At 39.2% G+C, this 18,546-nt stretch overlaps 1 protein-coding gene and 1 long non-coding RNA gene across 6 annotated transcripts in view; both read left to right on the plus strand.

Annotated features, from left to right (window-relative positions):
• The window catches only part of maml3 (mastermind-like transcriptional coactivator 3), a 639,372-nt gene that overhangs the window by 618,640 nt on the left and 2,186 nt on the right, over positions 1–18,546 (plus strand). The gene's annotated exons all lie outside the window — the stretch shown is intronic.
• Positions 8,550–12,229, plus strand: LOC138757661 (uncharacterized). Of its 2 annotated transcripts, XR_011353793.1 has the most exons (3): positions 8,550–8,895; positions 8,984–9,135; positions 12,093–12,229. It is a non-coding gene; the product is annotated as an uncharacterized lncRNA (long non-coding RNA). The 2 variants fall into 2 exon arrangements; XR_011353794.1 differs by lacking the exon at positions 8,984–9,135 and having other exon boundaries at positions 8,550–8,843.

Below are 18,546 nucleotides of genomic sequence, written 5' to 3' on the forward strand. Positions count from 1 at the left end.
ATATTCAACTCTTCTCCTTACCATGACTTTGGTTTCATAGTTTTATAAATAATTAATGGGTGAAATTATTCTTTCTTATATTTACTATATTTTTTGATGAGAAAATTTATATTTTGTTTCTTTCATCCATTGGCTTTCCCTCCTCTTCAAATATCCTGATGCATGAGGCTGCGACAATATTTCTCAGCAATGAATCAAGACATTAAATCCAGGTCCAGTGATATTCTTGAGAATGCTGACTAACATTTTCTGACAGGGACTGCTGGATAGAGAATCTCCGCAGGGCTTCTCCTGATATCCCACTGCAACTTCAGTGGAGACCTCCAGGAAATGGGGTGAATTCCTGCTTATGCCTTCTCCCCAGCATTTCCACTTAGATTATAACAGGATGTCAACCAAAAGATCATCACAATTTCAATCTCAGACCTTTTGAGTGGAACTTTACTGATTTTGTTTCTATTTTTCAACTGAGTACAATATTATGAACTGACGATGTAAGATTGCATTATAACCATATAACCACTTATAGTACAGAACAGGCCAGTTCGGCCCTACTAGTCCATGCCATAACAAATGAAAAGCATAAGATGGTGGTAAGTTGTTTCCTTTAGTGGGTGATACCAGATCTAGGGGACATGGTCTCAAGATTCAGGGTAGTAGACTTAGGAAAGAGATGAAGAGGAACTGCTTTTCCAAGAGGATAGTGAATCTGTGGAATTTTCTGCCATTGAAGCAATGGAAACAACCTAAGTAAATATATCTAAGACAAGGTTAGGTACATTTTTACATAGAAGGGGAATTAAGGGAAATGGGGAAAAGGCAGGTAGGAGAAGATTAGCCTATCTTCAGATCAGCCATGATCATATTGAATGGCGGAGTAGGCTTGATGAGCCAGATGACCTACTCCTGCTCCTTTATCTTATGTTCACACATCAAGAATGGAAACCCATGATTTTCACAAATATACTGAAAGAAACAGGATGGCCAGGAGTAATGTAGATCTTACTAGAATAGGCAAGGGTTGTTCCACTTGAAAGAAATGGCAGGCAAACTAGCTAGTCAGATCTTCATAGTAGAGTATGAGAATAAAATCCAAAAAAGGAACAAACTGAATTCACATACAAAAAATAGCAATAAAAAATAAGCTTAAGGGTAAATATGCAAGATGCAGTGTTTTCCATCCAAGGTCTAAAACAAGTTGGGTAAGAAACTTGTTGATGCGTTAGCCATAAACTTCCAAACTTTTTTAACATTCTGAAGTTGCAGATGTCACCAAGGTGCCACAGTTAAGCATATACATCAGTACGTGATCAACAGAATTTAAAGTAGGAAAATACAAGCTCACCTATTTGGATCAAAGAACAAGTAAAAATTTATAAAGCCTGGAACTTCGATGAATAGAAGCCCAGGTGCAGAAATCACTAAAACCTCACAGACTTGTACAGTAGCTAATTAAAAATACAGATGGGATTTTGACCTTGATCTCAAGTGAGTTGGAATTTGCAGGTATTTAGAGTTCCAGTTAGATTCCAACTGGAGCATCCCACTTAGATGGTTCACAGACTGGTACTGAAATTAATTTTTTTAATTGCGTGAAAAGATTTGTCTCCCCTTTAATATAGAAAATCAAATATTGTTTTAGGTATGGTAATAGGATTGAAGAGAAATAACTGTTTCCTCTGGTGAGGGAGTCCAAGAGGGGACTTGACTTGTGTACCATGGATTACTGGCACTATCGATATTTTTTGAAGGGGCTGCTAGTTCATGTCTCAAATAGGGTTGGAACACCCCTATTTTCTACAGATTTGCCTTTCTTCCAGCAGAACCATCGGCAAACTGCAATACCTGGGTCAGCTCATCTGTAACTTCTGTACCTGCACATTGAAACACAAACTTCAGGCTGGAGGTCAGATGGAGGCAGGGGTCTCAACCTAAATGACCAGATGCAGTTAATGTCCAACCCCTTTGTTGTACACTTGGAATGGCTGGCAGACATAGTATTAGGATAAAATCAAAAGTGCATTTTTTAAAAGTTATTTTTACAGCTTTAATTTCTTGTTATTTAAACTTTTTGAGTACATTTATAGTCATATATTTTTAATTAATTCAAATAATTTGGCCTCTTTTTATGTGTCTGATGATCAGATCATTAAAAACAGTTCCAAGGGCTTTGTGAGCAGTGAACTGTCAAAAACCATTGAGGCGATCTTGGGGCAGGGCTTCAGGATTTGGAACCTGAGGATTCATCACTTGCAGATTTTTTGTCTACAGCCAAAATATCCAAATATCTGGATTGAATTATCCTATAGAAGTGAAAAATGATAGTATAACTGTGGAGGAAACAGATTGTTTGGAGTTGGGGATGGTAGAGGATGCTGTAGAAATTTGAGTTCTGACCCGACAGGACATTGACCATGCCAGCAGACCAGCGAGGGTTTCAGTGGCTGAAGGACCCACACTGGCTGCTAACTGCTGGCGACTTGCGGTCGAAGGCTACTGAAGTCTGGCTCATGGAAACCAGGTATCGAACCTGGATTCATGAGGGTCCTGAGGGCAAGAAGGGGTCCCAAAGAGGATTCTTGATCGTGTCAGAGGTTTGGATCTGGAGCTCAGGTTGCAGATGGTTTGGACTGGAGTCTGTTCGGTTGCAAAGGCTACGTGAACATGAGACAAATCCACGGACACACAGTGTCTTTGAAAGAACCTCTTTTGGTTCTCATTGTTAGAGGCGCTGAGCAATGCTCTTTGTTTGCCTTATGGCAGACAACAGTTGAAATATGTCATGTATATTACATTTTTAATGCATTATTACATGACAATAAAAGGAACCCTTGAACAGTATATAGGATCAATCACATTGACACACAGGGCACAGAATAACTCGAAAACCATTAACTTCTCACCGTCAACATACTAAGTTTAAATGACGACCTCAAGAATCACCCTGCAATCTTCTCCCATACTGTATACTGAACAATGCCCTGGAACTGAAGGGTGCAATTAGAATGGCGGCAGGTTCAAAGATCCAAGGAAGCAGTGAATGGTAGAATTCTGTAGATTGCTAAACATATTTTATTAATCTGCCCTACTTCTTTATAAAAGCTTATGATCCATTACAGGTTTCAAGAATTTTTCTGCTTAACGTGCCACCAGAAGAGTTGAGCCTGATCATTCCTGTGAGGGCTAAACTAAACTTAGCCCCAAGCCCCCAATTGTCAAATGGATGGAGACCAGATACAGCATATCAGCGAAGGTTTAAGTTCTTGATTGATATCCAGAAACTCAGGCTGGCAAGTGCATGCGGGTTTGTGAGCAGTGATGTTAGCATCAGGTTTGGTGATATACCCCTTTTAAAAGAAGCTTACATGTTCACACACGGAAAATGGTCACACAGGAAAAAGAGTAGATTTCTGGCATTACCTGCTGAATGATAACCCAGCTCAGACGAGCATCTTTGGGAATCGGGGGAAGAATATCAGAGGAGGAAATAGACCTCATATCGAATGTTGTTTATCTTCTTCTGAACATGAATTCCTCACATATTTGTAATGCTGCTGAGCTGATTTCTGTGTGGTTGCCTTTGAATAGAATGTATTAGCATTATCGCAGTAAGTTGGGTCTTTTTATATGGAAGTGAGTGAATCCGCACTAAATGAACAGGCTTTCTTTTATTTATTGTACAGTATTACTGTTAGTGACTAGTGCATTAGTAGCAAGCGTCCTGCAATCCAGCAGACTGGAGACTCCTCATTTTTAATGTTGTGATGCACTGCAAAACAAAAGCCGGGTTATGTGTGAACATTGTGCACTCTCCCAGAATATGGCAAATGTGTGGTCAGTACTACAAGTACCTGCTGTATTTTTGAACAATAAATAGGAAATCCTGCTAGATTTCTAACACTCAGTGGCCTAAGTTGTAAGAGAGCAAGTTGGATCAGTGGTGAATAGGATTGTGATCAGTTTTAATATTTGAATCACATAATCATATGTTAAGAGCTACAGACCCGGTTCCACAGGGAGAATCATACTTGGTCAATGGCAAGAGGGGCAAAATGTGATGCTGCTTGTTGAAATGCTGCCTTGGTCGAATCCTGACCTCCAATGCTGTCGGTTTTCCCTGTGTCCAAGTAGGTTTCCTCCAACATCCCAATGGTGTGCACAGCATTAATGAGCCACTGTAAAGTGCTAAAAATATCCATTTTCACCACATCTACTGCCCTACCTACATCATTTTTGTTCTTATTTCCTTAAAAAACTCAATTAAGCTCCTGAGGCACAATCTACCCCCAAAAAAGCCATACTGACCATCCCTTTAGACTATACTTCTCTAAATTCTCACAAATCCTGTCCCTAAGAATCCTCTCCAATAATTTGCCCACCACTGATGTTAGATTCACTGCCCTGAGTGGTCCTGTCCTGGCCAGTCACCTTCCAGGGCAGTCACTGTCCTGGCCATCTCCATCCCAGGTAGTCACCATCCCAGCCATCAATGTCCCGGCTGTCACCATACCGGGCAGTCACCATCAAGGCCGTCACCCCACCCCCTCCTCTCCTGACTGATAGCATATAATGAGCGTTATGGGCTAAGTTTGCTGGAAACATTCAGACCTCCCCTTTTTCTTCATTGCTCCCTTGGACCTTTCCACCGCCCCCAATGGAGCAGACGGACAGAAAAGTGGTAGATTGAGTTCAGTCTGCATAAGTGTGAGGTGATACATTTTGGAAAGTCAAATTTGAAGGCAGAATATATGGTTAATAGCAGCATTTTTAACCATGTGGAAGAACAGGGACTCCAAATCCATAGATCTCATTATTGCTGCACAGGTTGATATGGTAGCTAAGAAGGCTTATGATATGCTGGCCTTCATTAGTCTGGGGATTGTTCAAGAGTCAGGAGGAAATGGGGGGTGTGGCCATGCGACGAGACTGAGCAGACATCCTTTGGCCGAGCTCTCTGTGAAGATTTTTAAAAGACGGCTGAAAAGTACTTTTTTGTCTTTTTCTTTTACAAAAAGTTTACTAAATATTGATAATTAACAAAGATGACTGGAAAAAAAAAAACAAACCAAAGCCGGAAGAAGCTCCGAGTTCAACTGCGACATCAACTGATAGCCCAAAGAGAGCTGCCTCAACTTCAGGAACCTCTCCCCAGGAATCACAGGGAATCCTATCAGAGGTGGAAGCCTTTGGAACCGATTTGTAAAAGTTGAAGGAGTGATGAAAGACTTAACGGACTCGATCAAAAACATGGGTGAATCAATCACCAACAATGGAATGAATGAACAGTGGTGAAAGAGAGTTAGGAAAACACAATAAGAAATTGGAAGAACTGCATGACCAAGCAAAACATGAGTAATTGAAAAACAAAAGCTCCATGATAAGATTGACCATATAGAGAACCTTACTAGACAAAATAATATATGTATACAGTACAACTCTAATTATGTGAAATTGGATTCTCTGAAATCCTCATTTGATATCTGATATCTGAAATCTTCATTTATCCAAAATATTTTTGGAGCCAAACTGACCGGGGTCATCGGGCTCTTGACGCTGACAGCATCAAGCCTCGGGCCCCTAGTGCTGGCAGCAGCAGACCTTGGGCCCTGGCAGCAGCAGGGACCTCAAGCTCCTGGGAGGGAACGGGTCCTTCGGGCTCCTGGCATGAACCAGGCCTCAGTGGGGAAGTGTCGATGATCGGCGGTGGCCAGCATTTTATTTGGTGAGAATTAAACAATTTTAATGCTTGAAAAGCCTTACCTTATTTGTTGTTGTATAAACACTGTTACAAGTGATTTGCTGTTACTACTGGGCTGTTTTTTTTTAAATTACCTGTTCTCCGAAAAAAAAATGTTTATCTGAAATGGGCCTAGTCCTGACCATTTTGGATAATCAGAATTGTACTGTAATTGGTTTAAAAGGTACTGAAGGAAGAGATGCAGTTAAATTCTTTGAATCTTGTATTCCCGATGTACTTCATGCTGAGTCACTTGGTGGACAAGTATGGATTGAGAGAGCCCATCAAACCTTTGGACCTGGAAGAAATGAGTATACACGACCTCAACCGCTCCTTGTGAGGCTGTTGAGCTTCAGGAATTTGGAAGCAGTCTGAAGAGCAACATTTGAATACTCCAGAATGAATAATGCCCTTCTGAAATGGGATGGACGAGGGTCATGTTTTTCCAAGATTTCAGCCCAGCGGTTGTGCAGAAAATAAAATAATTTGACAAAGTCAAGCGGCAACTCCGGGCGAAGAATCTCAGGTACTCCATGGTTTACCCAGCAATTTTATGGGTGGAGGTGTCAGAAGGCCACCGGTGGTTTTTCAAGACAAAACAAACGGCAGAAGAATTTGTTCGTGGACTTTAAGAAGAAAATGACTTTGGAAGAGAACTTTATGAAGATTGTATTATTGTGGACTAAATAAAGATATATTTTTCTTGAGTCATCTGATATTTATTAGGTAAAGTTAACTTTCCTTATTGATACTTTGCAGAGCGTTTGGGGAAATGTTGAATGTTGGAAAGAGTAACAGCAGAGTGTAGACTCCGGTCAAAGGAGGGTAATTGTATCAGGAGGGAAGTTTGTTTTAATGATGACACTTTAGGGTGTGGTTCTTCTTTTTCATCCCTGGAGGATTCCGTGCATTTTTTCGCAGGCTTCCGGAGTTTCTTGTTTACGTCACGGTCAGAGCAGGGGCTTTGCATTTGTTTTCAGAAGGAAAGAGATCACGATATTGTTTAACCATTTACTGTGAGTGTATTATTATGTGATATCTGTTGGTAAATCAATATGGATAAGACATTAAAGTTTGTAAGTTTTAACATTATCAGTTTAAACGAGATGATCAAAAAGAAGGTTTCAGCCCCTTGAAAAAGTTAAAGGCAGATATGGTCTTTTTACAGGAAACACACCTTGCTATGGTGGAAAATTACAAGTTAAAAAGAGGACGGGTGGGGCAGGTCTTCTCTACGTCATTCAATTCTAAGGCAAGAGGGATTGTGATTTTAATAAATAAAAATATTCTGGTCAGTGTAGAGAATTTATCAAAAATCAAGTGGGTAGTTATGTGATGGTAAATTATAAGATTTATTCAGGATCATAGATGTGTATGAGCATTTATTTGCCAAACTACAATGACAAAGCCTTTGTGAAGGATATATTTTTGAAACCTGCTGAGAGGAGATTTTAAATTTCTGTCTGGATGTGATATTGGATAAATCTGCAAGTACAGTAACTAGGGCTAAGGCTGCTAAAATGACATCTTATCTGAAGGATCTAAACTTGATTGATATTTGGAGGCATCTTAACCCAACTGAGAGAGAATATTCTTTCTACTCAAGGGTACATGATTCACATGCAAGAATTGATTTATTGAAGGTGTTGGCTGGACTAAAAGGTAGGGTCATGAAGTCAGAATTTTTATCAAGGTTACTTTTTGATCACTGACCGCTTGTGCTGGCCATTTCAATAGCGGAGAAACAGGAAGGTGTTACAGATGGCATTTGAACCCCATAATGTTAAAGCGGAAGGATTTTCAGCAATTTATTAGGCAACAAATAGAGATCTTTTTTGGTACAGGAAGGGGATTCATTAATTGTATTAAGGTGTTATATCACAGTCCACAGGCAAAGATAGTTATGAATAGTCAAATGTTGACAGTATTCCCCTTGAGTAAATCAAGCAGGCAAGGATGTCCTCTGTCTCTAGCATTGTTCATAATGGCAATTTAACCTCTGGCTGAAATTATTAGAAGTGATCCTGAGAGTGAGGGCTTGGTGGTCGGACAAGATGAGCATAAAATAAGTTTATTTGTGGATGATGTACTATAATATTTGTCAGATCCAGAAGGGTCCTTGAAAAAGTTACAGAAGACTCTCAGAAAATATGGTAAAGTTTCTGGTTACAAGATTAATATGGACAAAAGTGAAATAGTCCCCTTAATGAACCATGGTTATGAAAGATATAAAAGAGGCAGTTGGTTTAAATGGAAATCAGATGGGATTAAATATTTGGGAGTAGTAACAGAAAACAATTTACAAAATCTGTATAAGCTTAATTGTGTTCTTGGTTTAATAAAATGGAGAATGACCTACAAAAATGGAAGGATCTGCCAATAAAACTAATAGGAAGAGTGAGTTGTGTAAAAATGAAAATGATGCTGAGATTTCAATACTTGTTCTAATCACTACCTTTAGCTTTACCTAAGTATTTTTTTTTTCAAATTGTTAAACAATCAAGTAAGACAATTCCTATGGAATAAGAAAGTTCCTAGAATTGCATTGGAAAAAGTAACTTGGGATTATAAATTAGGAGAACTGAGACTTCCAGATTTTAAAAAAATATATATGAATGAAGTAACCATTAAAGACTTTATTTATAAATGGAGCACTAAATCAATAAAAAAAAAGGAAGACAAGTAACCCTATCTTGGTACATATGGTTAAAATATGGCAGGAAATTAATGAATGTATCAGAAAAAAATGAGAACCCTAAGAACTCTGTTATGTAATAATGTATTGTTACATATGAATATGTGCAACAGAATTCTAAACATGGTTACAAAAGAGTATACATTGTATAGCAGACAGTTATAAAGATGGTGTTTTAATGTCATTTGAAGAAATGAGCCAGACTTAAAGTGTACCTAATGGAACATTTCTATGTTTTCTTCAACTGAGAGTTTTCTTGAGGGAGTGATGGGGACAGGCATTGACACCTCCAGGAGTGGGTGAAATGGAATGAATGCTTTGGATGTGTAATATGCCCAAATTTATTACCAGAATGTATTTTACTCTTCAGTTACAAGATGCTAAACCTGGTCTGCAGAGATCAAGGAAAAGGTGGGAATCTTGACTTAGGTGTGGCAATACAAGAACAATCCCGTTTTGAATGGTGTGTGGATAGTGTAACTTCAACTATTAATGTGAGATATGGGTTGGTTCAATATAATTTTTTACTCCAGCTGTATCTCACTCCACAGAAGTTGCACAAATCTAAGCCAGAAATACCAGAACTGTGTTTTAGGTGAGAAATAGAGGAAGCAACATTCCTTCATTCAACTTGATCAACTTAGACCTTTTTGGTGAGAAATTTCTGAAGTATTAAAACGAATTACAAGGGTGACATTCCCAGGTAATCCAGAACTATATTTGTTTGGCAACTTTATAGACATAAGCAACGATCTTACAGAGTTTCAAATTTTGTATGTTAAAATTGCACTAGCAGTGGCCAAAAAGTGTATTACAATCTCTTGGAAGTCGGACTCTCCAGTTACCTTGACGAGGTGGATAGCTGTATCCCACTGGGGGGGGAACATATAATTTAAGGAACAAATATGATACATTTCTTAAAATATGGTGACTATATTTGAACTATGTTTGTGCCCATCTCTAATAATGCCTGTTAAATTCAAAAGTGATCTCTCCTTGAATCTTGAGGTTAATCTAAACTGTGAGCTCCAACAGTGTACGAAAAAGTATTTAATAAAAGGGGGGGATAGAAAGGAGTAGAGTTAGGGTTTTTCTATGTTTTTCGTTTGTTTTATACAAAATTATATATTTTTTAATTGAAATGTTATTATTGTTAATGTTCATATGAAAATTAAAAATAAAGTTTTTTTTAATAAAGAGTTGGGAGGAAATGTTGCAGCTCTTTAAAACTCTCATTAGACCACATAGAGTATTGTGTTCAGTTCTGGTCACCTCATTATAGGATGGATGTGGAAGCTATGGAAAGGTTACAGAGGAGATTTACCAGGATGTTGCCTGGATTGGAGAGTGTGCCTTATGAAGCAAGTTTAACAGAGCTGGGGCTTTTCTCTCTGGAGTAGAAAATCATGAGGTGACAAAAGAGGTCTACCAGATTATGAGAGGCATTGAAAGAGTGGCCAACCGGCACCTTTTTCCCAAAGCAAGAGTAGCAAACACCAGTGTACAAGGTGAGGGGAAGAATGTTTAGGGGAGACATCAGGGGTAAGTTTTTTTTAATGCAGAGAAGTGGGTACCTTGAATGCATTGCCAGGGCTGGTACAATGGGGATATTTTAAAAAAATCCTTAGACAGGCACATGGATGCAAGAAAAATAAGGTTATAGGTGTGAGTTAGGAAAGATTTAGTTTGTTGAGTAGGCATATTTATGTTGGCACAACATTGTGGGTCGAATAGCCTGTACCTCTCATGTTCTATACTTATCATTATTGTCCGTATGCATTTCCAAACCTGGTGTCTGTATGCTTTGTTTAGAAAGGGTTAATGACTGCAAGGATACAATTCTGTGCATATTTGAGAAGGAGGCCATGCTGTTTTGCCATTTGATAATAAATTTCAAGGATGTTTTGTCTGGTGCTTGAACGACAAGGAGGAAATTTTCCAGGTTGAAAGGCTTGGCTCCTCAAGTGTTCCCTCATAAGTCACTCTCTTGACATATGGAATCAGCCTTATATTTGCTCTCTGTATTGCTTCATTTTTTTTCCCCCTTGAGTCTCAGCAATCAAAATTGGATGCATTATTCAAAGAGCAGATGCTGCACTGTTTGGTCTGAGTCTTTTTAACCCCTTTGCCTCAGTAGTTATGAACATCTCACTTGGTAATTTGGACATCTGCCTTAATGGAAAAGTTGAAGACCCACAGTTCTCTTTCAGCAACATATTTGGCCATTATTGGAGAATGCATGCTTTTATATTCCCAGCAGTATGACATTCTTTACACTTTTCTGCAATAAATTTCAGGTGCCATCTTCTGCATATTATTATACAAAGCAGGCCCCTCTTTGCTAGAATGTTGTTCCACTTTGGCCATTGTTTTAAAATTTAACCAATGTTCTTTCTGATTCTGGTTCTAGGCCAGTTCTACAAACTAACAGTGGTACTGGTCCTAATATCAATGTCAAACCCTAATGCACCTAACAAATACATTGCTTTCCACCCTCCAGCCAATATATAATTCACATTCAATGTTTACCCTTGATGCCAAACACTGTTGCAAAATTGTTGAAAGTGTGTTGCCTGTAATACAAGGGTGAAGTGACTGTTTTGTAGATGGAAACTGAACATTGAGCAATGCCTTGTGTGACTCATTTACAAAAGGGCGGGCTAGCAGAGCCTATATGTATGAATGATTGAGCAAGAAACCACAAAACCAAATGCTCAGATTTGCTATCTGTCAAAGCTGTCAAGTTCTTTGAATCTTCCTAAATGTTGCTAGCATTCAGAAGCATTTAAAAGCTATTGAAAATCAATAAACATGAATTATTAAACATGTAAAAATAAGTTTTTAAGATAAACTTTTAATCTGGTAGAATCTTTGAAGGAAACACAAGTATATTTTCTTCATGGCCTTAAAATGTTCATTGATATGAATGAGGTTGGGGACAATGTGCCAGATCTGTCCTGGCACAAGTTTGTTACATATTCTACAGCATGAGTGTAGGTTTATGTCTTGTCATTGGATTCCATGTCGACTACATCAGCAGATGACCAACAACTCTGGGCTTTTATGTGGAAGTTACAATCTTGTTTAGATTGGCATGAAACTGTCAGCATTTTCCCACAGGTGGCAGCCCCTAGAGTTAAATTATTAGACTTTCAATTGGCACTTTGGGTTGACATCAAAGAGGCAGTTCAGGGAGGATCCTTGCTTGCTCAATCCACACTCACAGGTGAAAAGATAGAGCATTGCTTTACCAGTTTGTCCACAGAATTCTTCCTGAAAATCAGTTCTGTGCTTTGTTTGGTGTCACATTAACTCATTCTTTGTAATTAAAAATTAATAAGCAAGTGCATAATTTATCTTTCCAAGATCATGGATGTAAAAAAATTTTTTTGGGGGTGGCCTGGTTAGCGATCGGTACTAGGGTTCAAATCCCACACTGTCTGTCAGGAGTTTGCACTTTCTCCCTGTGTCTCTGTGAGTTTTCCCCGGGAGCTCTGGTTTCCTTCCACCCTTTAAAAACGTACCCGGGTGTAGGTCGACTGGGAGTAATTGGATGGACAGGTGCATGGGCCAGAAGGGCTGTATGTCTAATTTTTTTTAATTCAAATTTTAAAATAAATGATTTCTGCTTATCATAATACAATCTATGATTCCCTCTAGAATTGAACTGTGCAATGGCATTACCATGTACAATAAAATCTCCATGCCTGGAATTCAAGAAACTGGCAACCTCAAGCAACCGGCAAAAGAAAATTGTGGAAAATAAATTGGTTAAAAATACAAAAGTTTAAAAATGGTGCCACCTAGTGGTTAATTTGCTAATCACTCAACACACAATGTCAGGCAACCAGCAAATACACTTATTAGGCATCCACCTATTCCCATAGATGCCAGATACCAGGGATTTACCGTATAAAATAGGACCAATGATATTCAACTTTCTTCCTTAATCTGAAGACATTGAACCATCCTGAGATAAGGTTACCAGAAAATGGAGCTGCCTCAAATGGCTTTTATTTACTTCTTTGTTCAGAGTGCAGATGCTGCTGACTAGGCCAGTTTTTATTACTTATCACTGTGTGCCTTAGATATGATTAGTAGTGAGACACCTTTTTGAACTGCTGCAGGTTTTCTGGTGAAGCCATTCTCATTTTGTAGGGAATTCCAGGATTTAGGCTGCAGTGAAGCAATGATGATATATTTAAGTGCCAGGTTGATGTATTGCTTGGAGGAGATTCTACAAGTTATAGTGGTTTGTAGGTGCATGCTTTCCAGGTCCTCCTTGATAGTAGGGATCTGAAGTTTAGAGTGTGTTTTTTTGGAAGTAGGTAACAGTAATGCACTTTGGGAATAGCACACACTGTAACACGAGTAAAACACAGAAGTCTGCAGACACCGTGATTGAAGTTAAAACACAACGCTGAAGAAACTCAGCAAGTCAAACTGAGTATTTTATATAGCAAAGGTAAGCAGACATAACCAACGTTTTGGCATTGAGTCCTTCACCAAGGTATGAGCAAAATGTAGACAGGTTCCTGAAATTCAGGCACCTGGTTGGATTTTCTCAGTGGAGCTGGTCACGGCTTTAGCACTTTTATGGTGTGAATGTTACACCACTTAACAGTCCATGGCTGAATGTTGTTTGTGATGTCTTATTCTATATGTGGCTCTAAACTATAAGTGTCAGTTTGACAGTCAGATGCAATACAACTGGGTTTTATTTTATTTCCAATCAATACCTGAATCTGTAAACATTTTGGTGCAAGTTTTTGGAGAGTAAGAAATGTCCTTGAATATACCCCTTACATAGGAATATAAAATTCTATTATAGCAGTGATACAACCTCTGAACTGACTGAACACCGTTTCAGCATTGAGCTTGGGAGTTTTGGTGACTGGTATATGTATGTGGCTTGGCTCCGAATCATGGGTCCTCTACCGGCACCACCTACGGCTCCTAGAACGCTTCCACCAGCGTTGTCTCCGCTCCATCCTCAACATCCATTGGAGCGCTCACACCCCTAACGTCGAGGTACTCGAGATGGCAGAGGTCGACAGCATCGAGTCCACGCTGCTGAAGATCCAGCTGCGCTGGATGGGTCACGTCTCCAGAATGGAGGACCATCGCCTTCCCAAGATCGTATTATATGGCGAGCTCTCCACTGGCCACCGTGACAGAGGTGCACCAAAGAAAAGGTACAAGGACTGCCTAAAGAAATCTCTTGGTGCCTGCCAAATTGACCACCGCCAGTGGGCTGATAACGCCTCAAACCGTGCATCTTGGCGCCTCACAGTTTGGCGGGCAGCAGCCTCCTTTGAAGTAGACCGCAGAGCCCACCTCACTGACAAAAGGCAAAGGAGGAAAAACCCAACACCCAACCCCAACCAACCAATTTTCCCTTGCAACCGCTGCAATCGTGTCTGCCTGTCCCGCATCGGACTGGTCAGCCACAAACGAGCCTGCAGCTGACGTGGACTTTTTACCCCCTCCATAAATCTTCGTCCGCGAAGCCAAGCCAAAGAAAAAAAGATATGTATGTCCAAGAAGCAAACAAATCGTGGACATAGGACATGATCATATCACCGTGTCTGTATGCATGGTACATACACCACTTGTTCTTCTTACCTTGCTTCTAGGCCAGAACAAGATATCTACACATGTCCTGAACCTCCTAGTGTTCTACAGATCTTAGTTCAAACATACCTACACTCATAATGTTGTTTATGGTTTACCCTTGAATGCATGACAGATGGTGACAAAGATAGTTATCAGTCCTGCTGTTGATCAGTGCCTGAAGCAAAGGTCAGGAGAAGCATTGTTGTTCCACTTCCAAAGGATTTGCTTCGATCACTGTCACTGAAGCCTAAGAGTAATGGTAGCCTCCAGTTAAAAAGCAGCCACCGAGACTGGTCCTGGAACATGATCCACACCACATGACTGTATGTGTCACGAGTGTGAGTTACTATTGTTCTGACCGTCATTTCTCACCGTCATTGTTCCTTTAAAGAGACTAAATGTCATGCCAGAACAAAGAGCACATTACTGCAGCATGCAAGTCAAAATGGAAGGCAACTGCTGATTGTAGCAACGTTTCTAAAGCAACATCAGCACAGAGTGAAATGTTCTCTCATAGGAAGCCACAAAGAGAGTATCTGTACTTTATTATAACCAGTCAGGCAATGTAGACTTTGATCTGCATCAATGCTCCTGATGATCATAATGTTACAACAGTATTTTAAGATCATAATCCTAAATGACATCAATTCACTAGTAATACACCCTGATATAACAGCAGATTGTTCCATAACAGTCAAGGACATAAATGAAAAAGTTCATTCAGGTGCCTTTTGCAAGGACCACAGACAGTCTGCAAATTTGTTTAGAAGTTGAAAATTAGGAGGTCATGTTGTATGTAATAAAATAATAAAATATCTACCTGACCAATGGTTGTAACTGACCATATTGTGCTTCCCATTCTATTGGGCAAAGATTGGCTCAGAAGGTTGACATTCATAATGGTACAATCAGTTTGCAATCCGATACTCTAAGATCACATTTAGAGCCACTGTTGCCTGGGTAAGGTGAGTTCTTTGAAGATGCCTTCCTAGTAATTAGCAGATACGAGGCATGATTATAGATTAAAACTGATGTCAAACCGGACTACTGCAAACAAAAAAATGTTTATTTATTCTTTCAAGAGCCAAGAAGAGGAGTTTGGTGGAAGTAATTTGTAATAAGTAGTCATAACTAAAAGCTGGATAAATGTGTGGCATCGACAAAGTAATTTAAAATCTGACTGTCACTGCAACCTGCCTTCACAGTTGGCAGGAGCTAAGTTTCTCAGTTGAACGTAGATGAGAACAGTCAGAAATTCTTCATTATTAATATAAAGGGCTGTACATGGGAGCGGATCATCGATGCAGCCTTTTAGCTTCAGAGACATCAACTTTCATCCTGCCGTTGAGTGTTGTCTGCGTTCTCCCTTTGACTGTACTTTTCCCCAGATGCTCCAGTTTCTTCTCACGTGCCAAGGATGTGTTGAGTGGTAAGTTCATTAGTTCTGGTGAGTTGCACCTGAGTTGGTGTCAGGAGATGGGGTTGCAAGAGGAGACATGAAATATATGTACGATTTATGTGAATGGGTACTTGATGGTCAGCTAGAAACAATGGCTGAAGTCTGTTTTGTGCTAAATGACTCCATGATCTACACTTTAGCTGCTGTCCTGAGTCCTATCTCACCGTGGATCATTCAGTCCTTAGGGGGAAAAGTTATGCTAGGCATGGATAACTGTCTATGCAACCAAGACAATCTACTTTTTGCTGCTTCAATTCAGAAGACAATCTATGTACTTTCCAAGAAGTCCGAGTAGTTTTGGCATGTTTTCAGACACTCTTATCAAACTTCTACAGGTTCACTGTGGAAAGTATATGGGTTGCATCGCAGCCTGGTTTGGGAATTTGAGTACCCAGGAATACAGAGGGCTGCAGAAAGTAACATAGCCAGATCCATCACAGGCTCTGACATCCCATCTATTGAAGACATATATGTGAGGCGCTACCTCAAGAAAACAGCCAACATCATATAAGACTCCCATATCCTCGTCACAACTTCTTCTCACTGCTACCTTCGGGAAGAAGGTACAGAAGCCTCAAGTCCAGCACCTCCAGGTCCAATAATTATCTGCTTGACTAATAATCTACTCCGACAACACTAAATGGCCTGTCTGCATTACTGCAAAGCGTGTTCTTTTTGCTTGCACTATGGGAACTGTGAATATTTATTATCCATCTTTTTTTATATTTATTATTCCTATTTAATTTAATATTTACTTTTTTTAAACAAAATATTTGTTCAGTTGGTGCAAATAATGCCCAAGTAGATTTATTGTACAATGTACAGTAAAATCCCCATTATCTGACACCTATGGGGATCGTGGATGTCGGATCTGTGAATTTTCCAGTTGACTGAGACTCACTCTTCCAATGCCTAAGACACCTGCATTAAGAATACACCATTTAAAAAATAAAAGACAGTGCAAAATGTAATGTGATGTTCTCTTTAATCAGCGAATTCCCGTAACCTACCAAATTTAAATTCAAACCCTGGTTGCTGGCGCTATATCGGCATTATACTAACTGCGGTGCTTTCTGTGCTGCCGTCATAATTAACCCCCTCCCCCAAGTTTGCAAATAAAGCCTTACTAATGTACTTATAATATAGTAATAAAGATAAAGACTCTTAACAGGCAAGGACAGGGAGATATTTTGGGAGAATTGCCCCAGCGATGAGCTGGGAGAAAGTATATGGGTTGTTTTATTCAAAAACAACTTTATTCAAATAGCTGCCATGGACAGGCACAACTGGAGGGCTCCTCCGCTGGCTGAATGTTTGCTCCTAAGGGGCTGTGTGTTGTTTTGGAGAACATTTACTTCTCCAATTTTAAACTTTTATTTATTCTTATTTAATTTTAAATTGATATATTAATTTATTTCCTTTTTTTTTTGCTGGTTATTTTAAGTTTCTGGTTGACTGAGAGCCAAATAATGGGGATTTGACAATAAATTTATTATCATCGAACATTTTTACCATCAAAGAGTGAAACTGGAACAATTGAAATGCAATTTTGTACAGTAACATAGGGGACAGAGGACCAAAAGCCTATGAAAAAACAATTTAGACAAAGTGAAAGAATTAAAGTGACAGTGCCCAACAGCACATATAACACTGTTAAATCGTTCCAGTACAAAATTGTTTTTGATAATCACTGTATATATGATGAGAAATGTCTGCGTCCCTGATGATTATATGGTCACAGCAAGATACATATCCAGAGTTACCGAAGAGTCACCTGATGACAAATTAATTCCAGTGATGGTGATTGGGTGGTGCAGTTTGTCACTAAGCATAAGGCAGGTCACAATAACTTTCAATGCAAAAGCAATTCACAGATGCATTTACCAGCAAGGATTCAATTGAACGGTACCAGTAATGATTGAACAAAGAAACTTCTTCAAGTATTGGTAAAATGGAGCAGAAAAGGCTTTGAACAAGTTTAATACATGCTGTTTTTTGAATATTTTATTGATAGTTTTTCAGGTTTAGACAGTAATTTACAGCTTGGCAGCAATAATCGTTACAAGTCCACAATGATTACCACTTATCCATATCATAACTGTACAAATTTACAAACAGGTCCAAACCCAATATCCCTTATCCCCTCTTCCCTCCCCCCACCATATTCCCTAAACCGCGAACACTCACCACCCAGACAAGTGGGTAACCTAAAAAGACATTCAAATAACAAAACACCTAGCTAATGCTTTTTTCATGATGAACTGTTTTGAGGGGGTAAGTAAGGACCACTGCAATAATGAAGGAGGTTCTCAATTGAAGGTTGTCACCGAAAATGAGGAGAACAAATAAGAGAAACTTCTGAAATGACATTTTTAGATTACTGAAAGGATTGTTAGAGTAAAGGATTAAAGGGAGAGTCAATAGGGCACTGGGGTTGACGAAGAGATAACAATGTTTAATGTTGTCCAGTTTGATGTGTGGATCAGATTTTGTGTTGTTGACACCTAAGATTGTGGGAGGTATTGATGGCAGATGAAGGAGTTGTTTTGCATGTTCCTTCATGAAGTCTTTTTAACTATCTAGATTTTTGTTTCAGTTATTGAGCCCTTACCCTTTGGCTTCTTTGTAATTCTCAGTGGAATAATTCAGTTCCTTTTCTTAATCTCATTTGATTAAGATCTCAAGATTAGAAAGAACATCCTTAAGCAAAATGGTTCAACATTTAAAAAAATCATTTTTTGGACCTGTTTTCAACATATTTTGGTCAGAATATTACTGTAGGAATGAATCTGGGTGGAGCATTGAGTTCAATAATTGTAAAACAGTGTTTACATCAAAAACCACTATCGCAGAGGTTGAAGCAGTGCACCAAACAGGCTTAGAGAGGGAGCTTACCAGTATGAATTTCCATTCATAGCTGGAACGGAGAAGAGGACAGCAGCGGATTGTGAAACATTGAGCAAGTTTTTGTGATAGAATAACCAATGAAGGATGCCAGTCTTAGAAGGCAAATTCCATGTATTTATTATGCTTTGAATG

The sequence above is a fragment of the Narcine bancroftii genome, chromosome 3 (genome assembly GCF_036971445.1).
Source record: "Narcine bancroftii isolate sNarBan1 chromosome 3, sNarBan1.hap1, whole genome shotgun sequence".
NCBI classification, from domain to species: Eukaryota; Metazoa; Chordata; class Chondrichthyes; order Torpediniformes; family Narcinidae; genus Narcine; species Narcine bancroftii.